This window comes from Dermacentor andersoni, chromosome 3 (assembly GCF_023375885.2).
Source record: "Dermacentor andersoni chromosome 3, qqDerAnde1_hic_scaffold, whole genome shotgun sequence".
NCBI classification, from domain to species: Eukaryota; Metazoa; Arthropoda; class Arachnida; order Ixodida; family Ixodidae; genus Dermacentor; species Dermacentor andersoni.
Genome location: NC_092816.1, coordinates 74,608,157 through 74,626,175, shown reverse-complemented (window position 1 = coordinate 74,626,175; position 18,019 = coordinate 74,608,157). Strand labels below are relative to the sequence as shown.

The following is an 18,019-nucleotide window of genomic DNA, read 5'->3' as shown; positions in this document are numbered from 1 at the left end:
TCAAGGTCTGAGTTTTCATTTACCGGTTATATCTGTGTCAAGGCTTTATTTATATCTAGCACGGTACTTTTTTAAGTTTCTTTCCTGGGTGCGTGCAGCAGCCATTCTATTCCATGCTATGAGTGATTGGTCACGTGCGTCTCTGTTTCCATCACTGAACTAGCTGAGCTGCAATCAATATAGTCTTTCAAACTAGGCGTCACGTTCTTTATGTTTATATACGCAGTTTATTTAATATTTATTCGTACGAAAGAACGAATGGTAAAAACAAAGTACGGCAGAAGTTGTTTTGCTGAGCTTATGAGTCACGCAGCTTGAAAACGTCCGTAATTGCTTCAGTTTCGCAGGTGTTTGAAGAGAAATGTCACTTTTGCGCTGTATCGGCTGCTGTCATCTGACTGTGCGGATTTACGGACTGGCCCCGCAACACAGAAATGTGAATAGTACAAATTAAACTCATCGGAACTATGCAATGGGTGCGCGGTTCCTAACAACGCTCGCATGGACTGAAATGTGCTATGGTTTGGCATCTGGAAACGGCTTAGCCATACCAGAGCCCTGTTGTCTCAAATAGTTGACAATCACTTGAGCAGAAGAAGTCGGGCGCTGGATGCAAACATTTGTGCTGTACATAGTCAGTGTGCTAATTAAATTAAGGGCGAAGTTGAAAATAACGCGGGTGACTAGGCAGCAATTACCACGGTAGTTTGACCGTTTATATTCGTGTCTTGTCATTGCGGCCATAGATAGACTGTTCTAACTGATAGATTGTACTGGCAAAGCCAGCAAAACCCAAGAACATACCACGCAATGTGCACAGGACGGTGGGCGAAGTAGTGGAACGTGGGCGCAATGGGTAAAGCCTACCGCGGATGAATCACGCTAGGCCGAGTCCGCCGTTCGCAGTCTCACAAGTTGGGGCGGGTTTTTTTTTTTTTTTTTGAAGAGAAAAAGCGAAGTGGGTGGCTTCATGGCGAGTTGGCTTGCGAAGGCTGAATGCGTGACGTAAGGCGTCTGAGGAGTCGATGCCTAGACATTTGGGACCAACAGTGAACGGTAATTCTCTCTCTCTCTCTCTCTCTCTCTCATCCGTCGAATTTGTTTCTTTCGTACATGGCAAGCATAGTAACCTAAACGCGCGACTTTTGTCACGCGGGTGCATATGCGTACACCGCGTTCAGCTGTTTAGATCTCTTAGGTTCTGCTTAGGCAGAGAACTGATAGCGTCATCAGCAGTGTCACGTGAAACACCCCGTTCATCCGCCGATGACTACAGCGAAGACTGCTCTTAGCTGTGTTTGTCTAGTGTCGGGAAAAGTGCGTCAGTGTGCATTCTCGATGGAGTAGCACGTCTGAACTACTCCTGTCCGACAACGGCAAAGCGCCAACGTGAGCGGCAGCACTTAGCGCACTGAAGAACTGCTCGCGTGCGCCTGTGGAAGCCGGGCATGAGAATTTCCAGCTCGTGCCATGTCTCGGCAAGCCGTTGTTTCTGCTAGCGGTGGCATCCCCTGCGACGCGGGCGCCCTGTGGGGCTCGGATGCCCGCCGCCGAGGGTTCGGATGCACGCGCGATGCCGCCGCCGTACACACGGCTCGAAGCGCGCGCGAGCATGATGAACCCGCGTCCCCGGCGCGCGCACTATGTCGCCCGCCCTTGCAGCTGCGCATGCCGCGCACGCACGGCGCAGCCTGTGGCGCAGCTGCCGCAGAATGCCGCCGTTTCCTATGACCCAATGGACGGAGCAGCAGCTGCAACATGGCTGCTATCATGCGGCCATGTGCGCCACTGCACTATATGTCTCGCGGCGCTGCCGAGGAACAAGTGGCTCGGCCGATTTCTGCGCGCTTGTCGCGCGCAAACAAGCGGAGTGCGGCGCTGCATCTGCGGCGTCGAGCTCATCGTCGCCGGTGGCGCCGACGCCGAGGCTGCTTGCTGTGCGCGCGGCGCAGTTTTGTGCGCCGATGGCGGCGGCGAAGTCCTGGTCTGTTCTGTGGCAGCGGCACCGGCGGTCAAAGTAGCATCTAACGGCGGCGTTTCGCGGCTTCTTCGGGGTCGTTTTCGACGGCTGTCTCCCCTCCGCTGCGCATACGCCAGCGTCGAGAACCGTGCTCTGAGCCATTATTCTTCTCCGTCCGCCTGACCCCTGGCCCACGTGCGCACCGGCGATAGGCACTCCCTCGTCACCCTCGTGGTTCGTACATGCTTCAGAATGGCATTCTTTTGCTTTCTTGCGATGTCTTGGTCGATATTGTCGTTATATGTGACTGGCAAGAGGGATTTAATCAGGCGGTGGGTCTTGGAAACGAACTTTGTGATGCCAGTGATACGGTCGCGAAGTGTTCTTCGAAGCCTTGATGTACATAGCGACGCTAAAAGGCAAGAGTGAGTTGAAATTCGCCTTTTTTCTAAAGGCCTAGGAAATTTGGGCGACGAAATCTTAGCCCCTGTGTGTGATCTTCCGACTTCTTGCTGTTAGTCCTTTCTTGCCTTGCTGTGGGACTGCAGGGCATCAAACAATTGCGTGGAGATACCTGGTCCGCTGTCTCTGTAAAGATACAAGCACGTGGTCTGCGGTCTCGAAGAAAAAAACAAAAACAAGAAAAAAATTAGGATTAAGCATCTCTGGCTGTCTGCATTAGCAATACGTGAGTAATGTTTAGTCCACGGCATTACAGCGAAGTGGATGTACTGGGCACGTTGTCAACACGTTGTTTTGGGCGATGGAACTGGCAATGAAGGAAAAAAAGAAAGGAACTGGCTTGCGGCCAATGTCGGGATGTGTCTGATGCAAGAGAGCTGGTGGTGTAAAAAAGAACACGTGCACTGGTAAACCACCTTCAATTTGTGCTCTGGTGTGGGCCGCTGTTCGGGCTCACAGCGATTATTTTGAAGGTGATGTGAGGAGGTCACTCATGGTGCGTCTGGCTGGTGCAGTTTAGGTGGAGTAGAGTTGATGGCATTTGTATAAACCGGTCAAGTGCATGAAGAGCTGAGCCTTTACACAAAACTTTCTTCGTAGAGTGGGATTAAGCATCTCATCTGCTCGTTCAGCGCTGACAGGCGTCAGCTCACAGCAGCGATGCGGACCTTAGAGCAAGTTTCGTGGTTAGAATATGGCGAGGAGCTGGGCTAGCTGCCGTTTATTAATTTTGAACTGGGCTGACTGACACTAAAGAGGGTAAAGGACACAAACAGACACGACGTAGGACGAGAGAGCGCACTCTCGTCCGGTCTGGTGTGTCTGTGTCAATCACCGTGAATAGTGTTATTTAGCAAACTTTAAAACGAATTTCACTGATAACTACTGATTTCATGCGTAACCTGCTGTAAGTGACGTGCGTTTAGTTACAGCAGGCTTCAGACTAATGCGTGCCTCGTAGGTTGCCGCAGCGACGTATGCTGGTGAACTGCGCGCAAAAAGACAATCGGCTCGTATTCACAAAAAATCTCTTATGCCATGACGGTTCTTACTAGAAACGTTTAGCCAACTCCGACTCTGTGGATGCATACGGAAAGCTGCCGACCAATGAGGGAAAAAGAAAGCGCTGACGAAGAACAAGCTTTGTTACTTCATGAATTGGTCGAACGGAGGTCTTGTGTGAGAGTGACTAATGATACCATCTTGTGCGCAATAGACTCGAATGATTTATGTGTACGCTAAATCAGGGCCGCTGTGCATCAAATGAGTCGATCATCAGCAATAATGGTCTAGCTACAAGTCGATTTGATGTATATTCGAGAAGATTGGGCTGGTGGGCATATTTTGTAAAAAACTGAAAGAATTTTACGTTTGCCACTGTGCAAGCCTTCCAGCTGAATGAACATGTTTATCGATTTCACCAAGCGTAACTCGCACGTGTTAAGTTGACCTCCTTTTTCAATAGCTTTACCTGTTGATTAGTTATGAGCTGTGTGTGCATCTGCTTCACATACGTGCGCTATGCCTGTACGCGTTGCTTCCTCTTACCTTGAGCCATTTTGTAAGCCTTGAGAAGAGTTGAAACCCAAAGATAACTCCAAGGACACAAAGTAAGAATGAAGTACGCAGCGCTTACGCGTAGTTGTGATATGCATCGAACTATGCATAGCTGCAGACGTTGGTGTTTTCTGTACAATTAAACTATGAAATAATCAGCAAGCAAAGCTGTGCCCCGTACTTCTCTGAAACAATTTTTCAAATGGTGCTGAATATTGTTTGCTCATCGGTTATGATACGAAGTGGATGCGTTCTTGTTCACAATAAGCGCGTTAAATGTCGTAGAAGCGGAATGAGCAAGCCGTAACAGACATGCGAGGGTGAGAGCTGTAGAAGGGCGTGGGTGGTTACAGAAACGATAATTTTTAGAGCTGCCCAAAGTTCAAGCTACCAGTGACCACCTGTATCTACATGAGGTAACTGAAGGGCAAACACCTTAGGTGGAAACATCCTACGGTTTAATGCGGGAATGGGCTGATGTTGATCTGCTGGTACCAGACTGCTGTACATGTTACCCAAGAAAATGTTTCCAATTACAATTACAGCTACATCATAAATGTCCTGATTATGTCCTGCCCCATGAAGGTAAATGAGCAATTACTAAAATATAATTGATTTAGTATTCAGGGAACTTGTGCTTCTATCAGGGAAGAATTAGCTGTAACTTTATTGAAAGTGAACTAAAGTCGCGGTAATGCTGGCTCGCGTAACAGAGAGGGATCGTAACGAATACGTCTTTTGACACCGTGTCGTCGGCTGGAGGAGTTGCCAGTGTACAGTCAACGACCGACTTTCCGGACGCCCAATAATACGGACGGCTTCGCGGCACCACCACGTACCCCATAGAGTCAACGTATACGAATGCCTGAAATTTCAGACGCAAGAACCCTTCGCCGCCCGATTTTCCGGACTTTTTCCTGTGACCGCAGGTCCGAAACGGCGTAAATCAAAGCTCACTTCCGCCGTTTTGACTACCTCGCCGCCGCTGTAAACGCTAGGCCTAGCTGCTTTACGTTCGCTATTAAGCTTCTTGCCGTTCGGCGCCGTGTTTTTCATTGAAAGAATTGGCTGCTGTAAGCAATGGCACCGACTCCCTCTTTGTGGTCCTCGCGATTGGCTTCAAATCTCGGAAAGCATGACGCGTTACGTAATGCTGGTTTCTGAAAGTCGGCTTCGCCTCAGTAAAGGATTGTTATGCGGTGAAGCATACGTGAGAGCATTTGCGGTGAAGCATAGCAAGCGCGGGAAGGGGCAATTGTCACGGGACACAGTATCTATTTCTCAATTATACACGTTTCCGCCCGCCATCTTCTGTCACAGTACGAGGACCGATATGCCAGTAAGTGTACTGGTTGGCCTTTTGGGAGGTGCCTGTGCGGATTTGAACCATTAACGGCAGTAGAAGACATACAATCATTTTTTTCGAACTGCGCGATTTTAAGGACGTTTCCGCGGCCCCTGGGGAGTCTGAAAAATCGGACGTTGACTTTACAACTGACCAAAAGGATGCTTCAAATGGTCTGTGGGTCGAACGCGCCGTGGAAGGGGGACGGAAACAAAAAGGACCTACGCATTGTGCAATGAACGGGAAAGGAAGCGTGCCGCCGCTTCTTTCAAGGAGCTTGAGTTCAAACAACAAAGCGTTGGCTAACACCGAGATGCAGGTGTCCTTCATCCAAACCAAAATAAACTCTTCAAAGTAGTGAAATGCAACACTGAGGCGTTGTGCGCGGGCTGAGAGTATGTCAGGACAGTTGATGTTGACACACCAGCTGTTGAGAAAGAATCCCGCTTGTGACAAAGTTCCGGCCTCATACCAATGAGCTTGCTGTCAATTGATAAAAATAGCTCATATCCCCTTCAGTCACGGCATCCACATTTGTGAACGCGACCTACTTTTGCCATTTCTGTGTAATGGTAGCAAGGAATAGAGCACAAACATTAAGCTTAATGAACATTCCGATAACCTAAATTACTTCCATTTTGCTTCTGAGTGATATGTATTGTTAAAGAGTATCGCTTTGGTGGAGGCACTACCATGTGACGTTTGACGTGGAACATGTCGTTAGCAAACTTGAAATATATTTTTCTTTTATGAAATGCTTGAGGCTAATGAATAACTTGTGGATGTAATTGGAGTGGGGGATTTAATCCTTTTTATGGAGAAATATAGCATCACTGACTTTACGATGTTTAAATACCTAGTTACTCTGTAATTATAATGACTCATCATAAAATGCTTAGAGTCATTCTACCAGCTTGATTTGCTTTCAGTGGAGTCTCAAGCACCACCTATGTTTCACACATATATCGACATTCGATCATAATTCATGACTGAAGAGGATATTTGGAAATATTTGTTTCTGTATGCATCTCCTTTTTATTCGTATTTGAGAATGTTCGACTCGATTTGCAATGAGTTTTACCATACTTTTCTAAGATATTTTACTCGCTGTGCATTTTGCTAACCTCTCCTTTCTGATTTCTTCTTGAATAAAATACATGATACTTCTTATTATTCGAGCTGGATTAAGTCGTTTTTTTATGTTTTAGCTTGCTTACTAGACGGTGACGGCATCGGGCGGCATGGTGTCGGCCTGTCTTCACGTAAAGCAAAGTTCTGTATCACTCAGGAAATTTCGCAAAGGCACTCGGGGAACATCTGGAAAAGTAAGGGAATTTGGAAATGTCAACTTGCTAGATACCCTGATTACAGTGAGTGTTACCGAGAAAAAGTTTTAATCGATCACTTACAAAACTAGTGAAAATTTTCATTCATTAGAATATAATCGTACAAGTCTGGCAGGCGCCAGGCCAAACGGCTCAGTGCTCTCGCACGACAGCATGTACTTTCCAAAGCGCCATGATGGCGTTCCTCCATGAACGCGCCCTGCAACTATGTTGCGCAAGAGCAAATGCCCTTTGCGCGGGCGCTGTTGTATTGAAAGTCCGACAACCACGAAAACGGATGAACGAGCCGAATAGTGCTATTTGCTTCGCGGCCAATCAACTCCGACGCCGTCTGTTAAAATATATGTAGAAATTAGAAGTGCTTGTGTGAGGCAACCTCCGGACCGACTTGAATGACGGTTCTATTTGAGAGAGAAAGTCAACTTGTAGTGACCGTTGCAAACAGAATTTCCGTTCAGGGCTTGGAATTTTTCTCTATAAGCTTTTGAAAAAGTCTTAGTTAAAACAAGAAATGGAAGCCCGAAGTTTACATTTTAGTACCTACATATCAAAAACAGACATCGCAGTTATGTGAACTGCATCCGTTAGAGCACCTAAGCGGATAAATTTGACATAATTTGTATCTTACGTGCAACTGTTACAATATTTACAACGGTTTTGCAACAGTACTGCTCGGGTACCAATGATGTATTTGGGTGTACTACTAGTTGCAGTTTGCAGAGTTGTGATATCGTTATTCATTGATTTGTTTTTGCAATTTTCCACAATACTTATAAGGAGATATCAATGGCCTCAATAAAAAGTGCGCTTCAACACTCAGTAGATATTATTTTTTAAATTTTAATTGCAACAAACCTGCTCAAGTTTAGCGCTATGGTTGCCGAGAGAAATGATTTCTCCCGTTGCCACGTACTTATATAGCAGATCCCGAGCTAAATGTTCCTCTTTTTAAGATCTAAATGAGAGCCACGTGTCGCATTCATGACCCGTCGCAGTGACACTGTGCAAGCTGAAGAAAGTTGTAATACTGAACTCGCCTACTTGACACGGAGCCGGGGCAGGTGCAGCACGTTGGAGGAATATTGTTGAAAAGTTGATAACAAACTTAGACTATGCTCTGTCCCAGTCAAGTAATGCATTAGCCTCGCATTTGGCGACCAAATTGGGGCCCTGGCTTAGTCCCTGGATCGAACCCATAAATTTCTGATAATAGCAGCTGTGCTCGTCCTAGAGAGTGAGGGTGTGTCGCCACGATGTAGCTACAGGCACTACACATCGTATGCACACACGTATGATGGCTGCAGGTCACGGGACATTTCGAAGGGGACACTGTAGAGAGGGGGCCGGGAAATACTAGCAGCGGCTACGCCTAATTGAGCGACGTGCCGGGCTACGAGTTCGACATCAACGTCGCGCACATAGACGTCGCCTCACCTAGGGCTAGCCGCAACAACATCGTGGCAATTGAAAAATAAATGTAAAACGGGCAGTTTTGACCACTGACAGCCGGTTCAGAGTCGGAGTCGGGCCATTCCTGCAAGGACCAATCAGGAGGAACCTTTAAAGCTGTCTCGACGGTGCTTGGTTACTTGTGCAGGATTTGATAGCTTCTACCGTTTTGACGTGCAGGAACTCGCATTGTAAAGGTGGGATTGAAGTTTGGAACAAGACCGGCATAATGCAACGTTTTAAGCAAAGTCGAAATGATCTGCGCAACTCACTCTGCAGACTGTTCACTGCTGCGATAACGCGTTAGCATCGTCGTTCCATAGCTAACAAAAACTGAGAAATAAATTCAGAAGATCGCAATTTTCATTTATTATCACTACATTACTCTGGATCACGAGTTCTAAGGTAATCAGATAATTATGGGAGACAAACCTGCAACGCTTAGATGTAAACACTGTTGAGCGTTAGTTTGGGGGTATTGTTTCGACATGCTAATTTGATTTGTTATGAGGACGATGGAGTTGTCAGCTCGCCTCCCGATATTGAGGCTGAAAATGTTATGCAACAGCTATCTCCTAGACTGATAGAAGTGAGAAGCATTGTGCACCGTCTAACAAAAGCTTTCGCACAAGGCTTTTAGTTTTGGTCACTGAGGTCACTCTTAGTCATGGTCGTTTACTCTTCGTTTTGATGAGAAAGCAGCAAATGACCCATTTGGCGAAAAAGCCGGCGTCTGTGGCGGCGAAACCGCTCCTAAATTCCCATTGGCTGCAACACCACGTCACGTGCGCGCCTCGACGGAGCAGAGCGGGCGAGGGAACACCTGCTGACGCGCGGCGTAGCAAGTGTTGCGTGAGTGAAGAGGGCGTCGCCGCGACGCCACGCCACCTTCGCTCTCGGAAACCTGTGTTATCCGCGCGTTCCTTGGCCGTGCAAGCTCTCGCCGAGTTCTAGCTTTGCCTAGGTAGTCACTATAATGAAATTAATGTATAGAAACAGAATAAATTCGAGAGGAAGAACGTTAGTGGTAGTGAGTTTCGAACATACGACCGCACGGTCAGAAGCCGAGTGTCTTACCAACTGGGATAAATCGGTGTCTCCTACATGGCAGGCCTGTGCACTCTGCTTTATAGTATTATGCTAATTGGACAGGAATTTCCATTCCCAAGCGCGGTGTGACGAAAGCAGTGACGTCGAAATCACTGCGGCTTGCTCGGGATCGTCCCCATTATATTCTGTGGCAGTCGAGTAAGGTAGCGTGGCATCACGGATCGAAGTGCACCGGTCTTGTGCTATCTAAGAGGAGCTGACCAAGCGTCTCAGCGCGCTCGCTTGCCTGTGAGGAGTTCATAACGCGAAGGACTGCTCAGCGGTCTTCAATAGGACAATAATGCTTTCGCATTCACAACTCACAAGAAGTGCTCATGAGAAGTCTCTTCGGATTTTTTTTTTTTTTTTTCAATCTGCACAATGCCATTCGCTTCGATCTTGGGATTTGCCTCTTTTATGGGAGCGCAACATACAATACCCCAGTTCCGACACCCAAGTGTGATAAACATTGGCGGTGGCACCGAGGCTCAACCTTTACTTTGATTTGTCGCCGATAGTTGTTCCATATGCGTGTGTTACTGTTATCGCGAGTATGACCAAGCTGCCATTTATCAGAACATACGGACATGCGCATTTTCTCTTACTAAAACCGATTTATTCCGATGCCTGCGAGAGTCACTATACTCGCTTAGCAACACTTGAGTGATCCTAGTAGTCTTCTCCCTCATAACGTGGTTGTCATGCAGGAAAACCTACACCCGTCGAGGAGTGGGCGCAACGTTGGCCGCCTGTTCCCCGTGGCGCTCTTGTTTTTCAGCCAAACTACAGGTAGCTGAATCCTGTCACGCGTAATTTATGCTCATGATTTTACGCTTGCGTTCTTGCGCGCTTTTAAACTTGGTAAGGAAGGCTGTTCCGTTCAAACTCCTTCTTGGCTGCTTCCTGTATCCGTTCTTCCTTAATGCATTTCTGTCCATTCGTGCTTAACTCGGCATTACTTGTATGCGAGGGTGCTACTAAATAAATAATGCGTCCCTTTCTTTTCCCATAGATACAATACAATCATACTGCAGGTTTTTACAACAGTTCAGTATGTGTCTGTAATATCAACCTGCGTGCACGGCATTGCCTTGGTTGCAATAGCTTTCCTTTGGTTGAATCTGTGAAGCTTACATGTTTATTTTGTGTAGTATGATTCCAGATTTCTGTTAATGCTATGGCGCAAAGGCTATCGTGCCTCTTTCAAAGGCATGTAGAAGAAACTCGTTGGTTTGTATGTTGCAACAGCGCATCGTTGCCTCTCTCACACTGCGCTTATCTTTGCGGGCGCGCACGGCAGATGTGACTGTGCTGTATTCTGCCTCAGTGTTTCACAGCTGCTGAAGCGATTCGAAAGCAAGCGCAGCTGCTCTATTGAGCTTTACTGACTGAGGCATCAAGTAATTAGCATCCAAACGAAAGGAAAGGCGTGCGCAATCTGTAGTTTCTTTTGTCGAAGTAGAACAGTTTTAGACGGTGTTTGTTTAGCGAGTTCAACATGTTGTTGTGCGTGTTTGTTATTGTTCGTCGTTCATAGCCTTGTTTAAGAGTAAGAAATCAGATACAGGAAGTGCCATTCCATAGGCGGCGTTTCCTTCTTTCTTTTTTCGGCCTTTCACGGAAGGATCTTTATGAATGTGCGTTATATATCACGGCGTAATATTCTACGTTCGTATTCGCTACAGGCGCTAAGTCTGGTATAATTGCCGGAGACAACTAGACATCAACTATTTACTGCCTCGTGTAGATGGATCAGTTCGTGATTTATCAAGCGGGACAATAATATTTCAGTGTTAATGCATGATTTCGTATAAATTACAGGGAAAGTTTTGCAATCGTATCCGAGCGCCGACTAGCATCGGAAACAAGTGCGCAGCGTGTTGATGCGTGTAATCGTGCCTTTTACGGTGGCATGAGGAGTAGCAGTGGTTTCGACATCGTTTTGCGTGGGATTATGTATAGAGGTAAGAATCTGAATAAACATGCGATTGGGGGGCGCGCCGCCGTGACCGTGGTTATCGGAAGCTGGGAATCGTGCACTTCTTTTGAAGGTGCGCTGCTCACGTGCCATAAGTGGATGGATGGATGGATGGATTGATGGATTGATGGATTGATGGATTGATGGATGGATGGACGGATTGACGGATTGACGGATTGACGGATGGACGGATGGACGGATGGACGGACGGACGGACGGACGGACGGACGGACGGACGGACGGACGGACGGATGGACGGATGGACGGACGGATGGATGGATGGATGGATGGATGGATGGATGGATGGATGGATGGATGGATGGATGTTATGAGCGTCCCTTTGGAACGGGGCGGTGGGTTCCGCCACCAAGCTCTTGCTATTATACTGCCCAATGTCTTACCTAGGTTAAAAAAGAAAAAAAAAAACACGATGAACTCCCGCAAGCAATTTTTCTGACCCCATATTGTGAACTTTGCTTTTGTACGTCTCCGTTTTTTTTTTTTTGTCGTTGCCCTACTTTTCCTCCACCAATCTTCCAATCGCCTCTTACTAATCTCTATTATGGACATGTTTACTTTTCCCCTGCTTTTGCTTAACCCAAGGGCTTCAAGGAGGCCAGTGGTGCTTAAATGGACGGATGGATGTTATGAGCGTCCCCTTTGGAACGGGGCGGTGAGTTGCGCCACCAAACCCAATGGGCGCCATCTCGTGGCGTAGAACGCTACCACTGCGAGCCTTCCGAGATCGGGTGTCGGGGTGATGCGCGAAAGACGGCGATGTAGCAGCCATCCGTTCCGGGGGGGAGGGGGGGGGGAGGATGTTTGGCGCCGTGTTGTCATTGAAGTCGGGCTCCATGGTCTGCAGGGAAGGGCGGCCTTCGAGGCTTGACTGGCGGCCAGGCGACGGCGCGAACGCTCGCCGAAATTGGAGAAAATACTTAGATGTATTCAGTGTCAAACGGTCGTGATGGCACAGAAGTTTCGACCGGAAACTAAATATACAAATCAATTACAGTTGAACCACGTTGCTTTGAAAAGGTCAGGACAGAGAAAAATCTTCACTATATTGGTGTCTTCGCTATAGCCGCAGTTCATATGGTGCCTTTTGGTAAATACGATAGAAGTTTTCTAAGCAAAGGCTGAGGCTAGTTCGAAAGAACGCGAATTTGTTCTTTACTAAAGCGAGACCGGACCGCCACCATCTTACCATGGGCACGAAAAAAAAAAAAGTTAGCGGATCGAAAAGCGCTTTCCTCCAACTCTGTGGAGGTATAAGATGGTGAATCTTGCCGTAGTGATATTGTTCGATGTCTTTCTTTCTGTGCCTAGTTTGAAATTGAAGTTAAATGTGTTGTCAAAACTTATGCCACATCATGATATGACTGCGCCGCCAAAGGCAAGATTTTATCCATAAACCGCAAGTCTTTTATCTTCTAATTAGCCTGGCACTTACAATGAAAGTGAATTGAGTTGTCGCGGCCCTGTTTTAGAGGCGGAAGTATTGCCGAGCTCTGGCTTCATCCCGGCTGATAAGAAACGGGAAAGGGAGGGCTGCCAGTCTATCAATTATAGAAAGAAAACACGCCTCTTTGCGCAGCACTAGCGGCGCTTCTCATTACGCCAGATCAATAAAGTTAGCGCCACTAGCGTTCACGAGTGCAGCGGTACAAACTCCCAGCTGCCTCCAACGGGGAGCCTGCATAATGAAGCGTTAGAAGCAATACTTACGGATTACTGTTTAAAAAAGCCGCTTAATGAAGTTGTATATTCCAGTGCGGTATACGCAAAGTAACTTTTATTGTACAATCGTCATTTATTGCGTCCTGATGCCCACATGTACCGACGGCTTCAGTACGGCTGCGTCGCATCATCACGTGGTCAGATTTTACCGACGCGGTCGTTCAAATACACATAACTGGCTGCAGTGTGGGACCGGTAAAACACGACGCGGGAAACAAAAATAACGAATTAGTGTTTAGAAAACCCGCACACATGAGCTGCTATCTATTTGAGCGACATATACGGAAGTTAACGTTTATATTTTAATAATTAAGTACTACCTTTTAAAGCGATATCGGAGCTCCGACACACGTTCGGTTGAATTTACATTCAATATCGACCGCGTCGTCGCAACCCGGCCTTCACCGCCGCAAGGTAACCGTTGTGGATCTGTAACTGCTCCGCCATTAAACAAATATACTGCAGAATCTCTCTAGTAGGGCTAGTCAGAGAGAGTGTAAGTATTCTTTCGAGTCGTATATGTATATATATGTCTAATAGCAACCGGTCACGATTAACAAACGTCGAGCACCTCGGTTGGCTTCGTTTGTTCTCTGTATCATAAATCTATCATAAATCTCAGTGCTCTTACGTATCCACAAGGGATTCTCATATATACCCCGATAGGACCACATGCATAACTATAGAGCGTATCGTGTCACGCTTTCAAGACAGACGAACGGACAGACTTCCGAGGGAAGTAACCCTAGAAAGCTTACATGTTAAAAAAGCACAAGAATGCGATGTAAGGCACGGACATGCGTTCTTTTAAGACCGCTTGTAGTCGCTTCATGATCCGGAATATTTATCCGGGGGCTATATAAAGCACATTGTCGCATGCAGCTCGATTGACGTCACGGTGTTGCTGCAGTTCCTGGGTCGTAGAGTGCGCGAGGAATTCTCGATAGCAGCTGTCAGCGTTGACATTTCCCACTGCCTCAAGCACGGTGACACGACGAACGGACAAATGTCGGTGACATTCGCGAGAAACGCGACGCGATGAATGCTTGGTCCTTGCTATAAAACCGGCCGAGGCATATAGGGAACAGCAGAAGCTTGATGTGGGCGAGTTGGTTTTGCATACTTGAAGAAAAGAGCGCTACGAAGACGCGGACTAAAAGAGCGCCTTGTCCTTCGTACATGTTCCTCTTCGTAGCGCTCTTTTCTTCAAGCATATAGGGAACGCCAGCAGTCTCGCATGTCTTCTCCTATGCATGCCAGGAATTTTCACAATGGGAACTACACATGGTGAACTAACCGTACACACGCAGCCATATCAACACTTCACATTGCCTGGTCCGGCAAAGGTTTACTTGATGCTGATTATGTTGCTTGAAACGCTTGATTAAGTACAGCGAAACGACCAGAAAAGTTACGTATAGTGCTTGGACTGTAACCGACCGACTGTACTACTGCCCTAGAGGCATTGTATAGAGGAATAAGTTGAGATGTATTAGTAGATTTACCTTCTACACAAGTAACAAAAGATTGCAGGAACGAAAGGCGGGGCATAACGCGGCCTTGAAGTTCCCGCACCATGAAGGTCGTCGTGACGTCATGGATTTCGATTGTGTTCGCCGAGAACTTCTTAAGTTTTTTTTTACTCGGTAAACATAGAATACCTGGTATTCTAAGCCAAAGACTTCGCTTGTCAATTTTCGAGAACATTTACTCAGTACGCCGCGAGCGCGCCATAATGGGAGAAAAGGCTTTCATTTTCTCTTTCGTAAGCACCACGTCACCGCAGAAGTTAACCAAAATAATAATTCTGAACGAACATTTCATCTGCCTGTATTGATTGTCTTTCTTTTTAGAGCGCCTTTAACATTCTCGAGTGTTGCGATCTCGACCGTGTAAGGCGGGTCTTCACCTCAGGAATCAGGAAATGACGACGAAGCCGGGCATCTTTATGATGAAAAAAAAAGTAGAAAAGATTGTATTCACTTCATTGGTACATGGATGTGACTCTCATCTGAGTCTCAAGCGGTTCTGATTAACACGGCGGCCAGCGCAGCCTTAAATAACCCCTGGCGGTTCTGTGGTTGCTGACGTCTTCTTCGGGAGCCTGTGGAAGTATTAGTGCTTTCGTCGTCCGTCCTTTTTGTGTCAGCTCGTCGAGAACGGCGTGACGTCATCTTGACCGTCTGGTCGGTGATCGTCCTGATATTTTTGCCCTGCCTTCGCACACACTTTTGTGTCAGCTTTCTTTTTTTTTTTCTTTTTTTGGGGGGGATTGGTGACATCGTCTGGGAGAAGAGGGCAATTATGTTGACATGAGGAGGCCCGTTTGAACGCTTCTCACATTCGACAGGTCGATCATAACAGCCCGTTCGCCGCCACAGCAGGTCTTGAAGGGGCTGCACTATCCAAGCACCTCGAAGAGACCAGTAGACCTTGTGCCTCTTGATTCGTTTCGCCGATCATTCCATGGCCTGCCTGGTGACACCTTCTGGAAATAAACCACGCCAAGCCCAAGGAACAACAAACAGAGAGCACGCAACCAAACACGAGAACTGACAAGTTCACATGTTCTTCACTTAAAACCCTGTCATAATCGTACCTGCGGCCCTCGTTTGAGGTTCCTGAAAACTTAACAGTGGAGAAGACCAAATGTCAGTGCGTATTTCAACCAGCCTAATTCCTAACGTTTTTGTGTTTCCTTTCTCCGAGAGAGCCACGGTTGTCGAGAGACTGAGAATGCATTGAAACGCATAAATAATGGTGCAATCATAAATTCACTACGGAGAAACAAAACACTTTGGAAGAAAAGCAAAGAACGAAAATGGGCTCTTTTCAGCAAACAAGAAACTTATCGATGCTTCTAATTCGACAATTATTACCCCTTAATCCGCACTCGATTAGATTGCTGTCTGAAGGCCTTCGGCCCTTGCCGAAGGCAACAAAGGGCGTCAGGCATACGCTGCCCTCTGTCGTCGTCTGCTACTTTGTGTGCTCGCGGCTTCAGTGTGCCCTCACTCTCGCGGCGCATTCTACTGTCTACTGCAGTGACAGTCTGACTGGTGCTCTTCTAGCCGCACCCCTACACGCAGGGGCGCCTTCTGATTCGTTGTTGGATGACGGCTTCGTTTTCTCACCCGTCACAACGAGCCCTTTCATGTTGTGCGGGATGGCCTTTTCGCTTGTCTTACGGGCTGCAGTGTGGCGTCATTATTTTTTGCTGAGCCGAATACTAGGCTCACTTGATGTGGCGCTGTTTAACCAATTTTTGTCCTGCCAGGCGTTTGCTTAATGCGCCTTTGAAGTTCCCCAGCATTGGGTTCCTGCCCTGCTGGACCGCCGTGGCACTCTGCTATCCTTTTGAGGATTATGGAAAGTCGACCAAGTGCGGACGTACGAGAGTTTTTCAGCGATTCCTTGAAGTTTTTGGGGCTGTTTAAATTGGTCTCGTCTCCGCAAGGAACGTCCTCCGGGAGAGTCCTCGTTTCTATTTTCGCGGCGTAATTGCTCTATTCTTCCGTCGTGATTCCTTCAACAACCTTCAGTAAGTCTGAAGAGCTTTCTTAATGTGTTAGTGCCAAATTAGTCTCTAATTCCTCTACTAGCCCTTGCTGCGCTATTTTCACTGACCCGGATGCCTCCTCGCTTGCGCCTTTTTCACTGATTTCACTAGCTATGTGCTGTGCTTCCTGAATGTCACTGTCACGAGGCATATTTTTGCCTTCGTTGCCGTGATTTATCCCTGCCGCGATCTCTTGAGCCTTGGAACGCGTGAGAACCTGGACCGCATGGTCGCCAAAACTCAGGTCCTTTTTCTGCAACATAATTGCTGAGTGATTTGGAAAGAAGTAGAGTTGGTGTTTCGACAGATTTGGCGATACTGCTGCTTCATTCAGCAATAGTCTAAACAGCCCTTGAATCTTTACGCTGGCTATGGGCAAGCAAAGACTATTCTTCTCGACTAGCAGCCAGATCCACGCATATTCCGGGGTGAAATCCTCAGGTTTCACAAACGCAGGGTGGACAATGTCCATTGTCGCAGCGCAGTCCCTAAGTACTTTACACGGCATTCCATTCACTACTAGGTCGCGAAGGTAGGGTTGTAAGAGGGCCAAGTGTTCATTTCCGTCAATCACAAATGAAAAAAAAAACAATTCTAGGCTTCTGACAGCTGATTGCAAGGTGTCCAGGCTCCTGGAAACAGAAACAGACGACCGTTTATCTAGCCTATCAAACGCTTTTTCTGTTTGTCTGTCATCTTTTACTTTGTGTTATTCTCTCGTAAATTATCGGGCTCAACAACTTTTGTGCCACTTCCAGCCTTTTTGTGGTAAATGGGGCACCTGTTTTCCTCTTTGCTGAATTTAGGGAATGCGCTGACACGGGCTTTCTCGGATTCGCGACATGCAGCGAATTCATCTGGTAGCACTGCAGCACGTTCCAAGTCCTTTTCGCCCGGCCTACCTTGAATCCACGGGCGCATCCCTTCGCGCAAGGACCCATAGAACTGCTCCATGCAGATAACCCCAGTAAACTTGTCGTGACAACCGAACGCCTCTTCCCCAGTTTGGCCACTCAATTAAATTAACTTTCAACTTATAAGTGAAATCTTGAAAACATTCGCCTCGTCTTCTAGCTGTCTCCCGAGAACGACGACGGAAAGCCTCCGCCGAGAGCCGATATTTACGGAGCAACGCCGGTTGTACTTTCTGATAGTCATCGGCGTCGTCTCTCGTTAGCGTTCTAATTATTTTGGTTGCTTCGCCAAGAAGAACGGTCAGAATCTGCTGTGGCCAACTTTCTAGTGCCAACCGATTTTTCTCGCAAATTCGTTCAAAAGTAACGAGAAACAATCGGATGTCATCGTTTACCTTTTACGATGTTATGAGTTGCGTTATTTTTACTCCTGCTTCTTCTGAACGTGTTTCATTTATTGAGATGTTATTTGCCGATTGTGTGGCTAGATCCCGCTCTAGGTCTAGTTCTTTTAGCCTTATTTCGTGAGCTTTCTGTATTTCTTCTGCTGCTCTCTGCTTCTCTTATTGCTCTTTTTCTGCAGCTTCCCTTTGATCAGGCTTTTTCCTTTCCTCTGGAGC

The 18,019-nt window shown here is 47.1% G+C and overlaps 1 protein-coding gene across 3 annotated transcripts in view; it reads left to right on the top strand.

Annotated features, from left to right (window-relative positions):
- Positions 1-18,019, top strand: part of LOC126545022 (uncharacterized) — a 220,724-nt gene that overhangs the window by 123,292 nt on the left and 79,413 nt on the right. The window contains exon 1 of one of the 3 annotated variants that reach the window (XM_055061804.2): positions 611-2,194. The exons of the other annotated variants lie outside the window; for them this stretch is intronic. The gene's annotated coding sequence lies outside the window, so the exon portion shown is untranslated. Of the gene's footprint in view, positions 1-610; positions 2,195-18,019 lie in introns of those variants that run through there. 3 annotated transcript variants of the gene reach the window in all.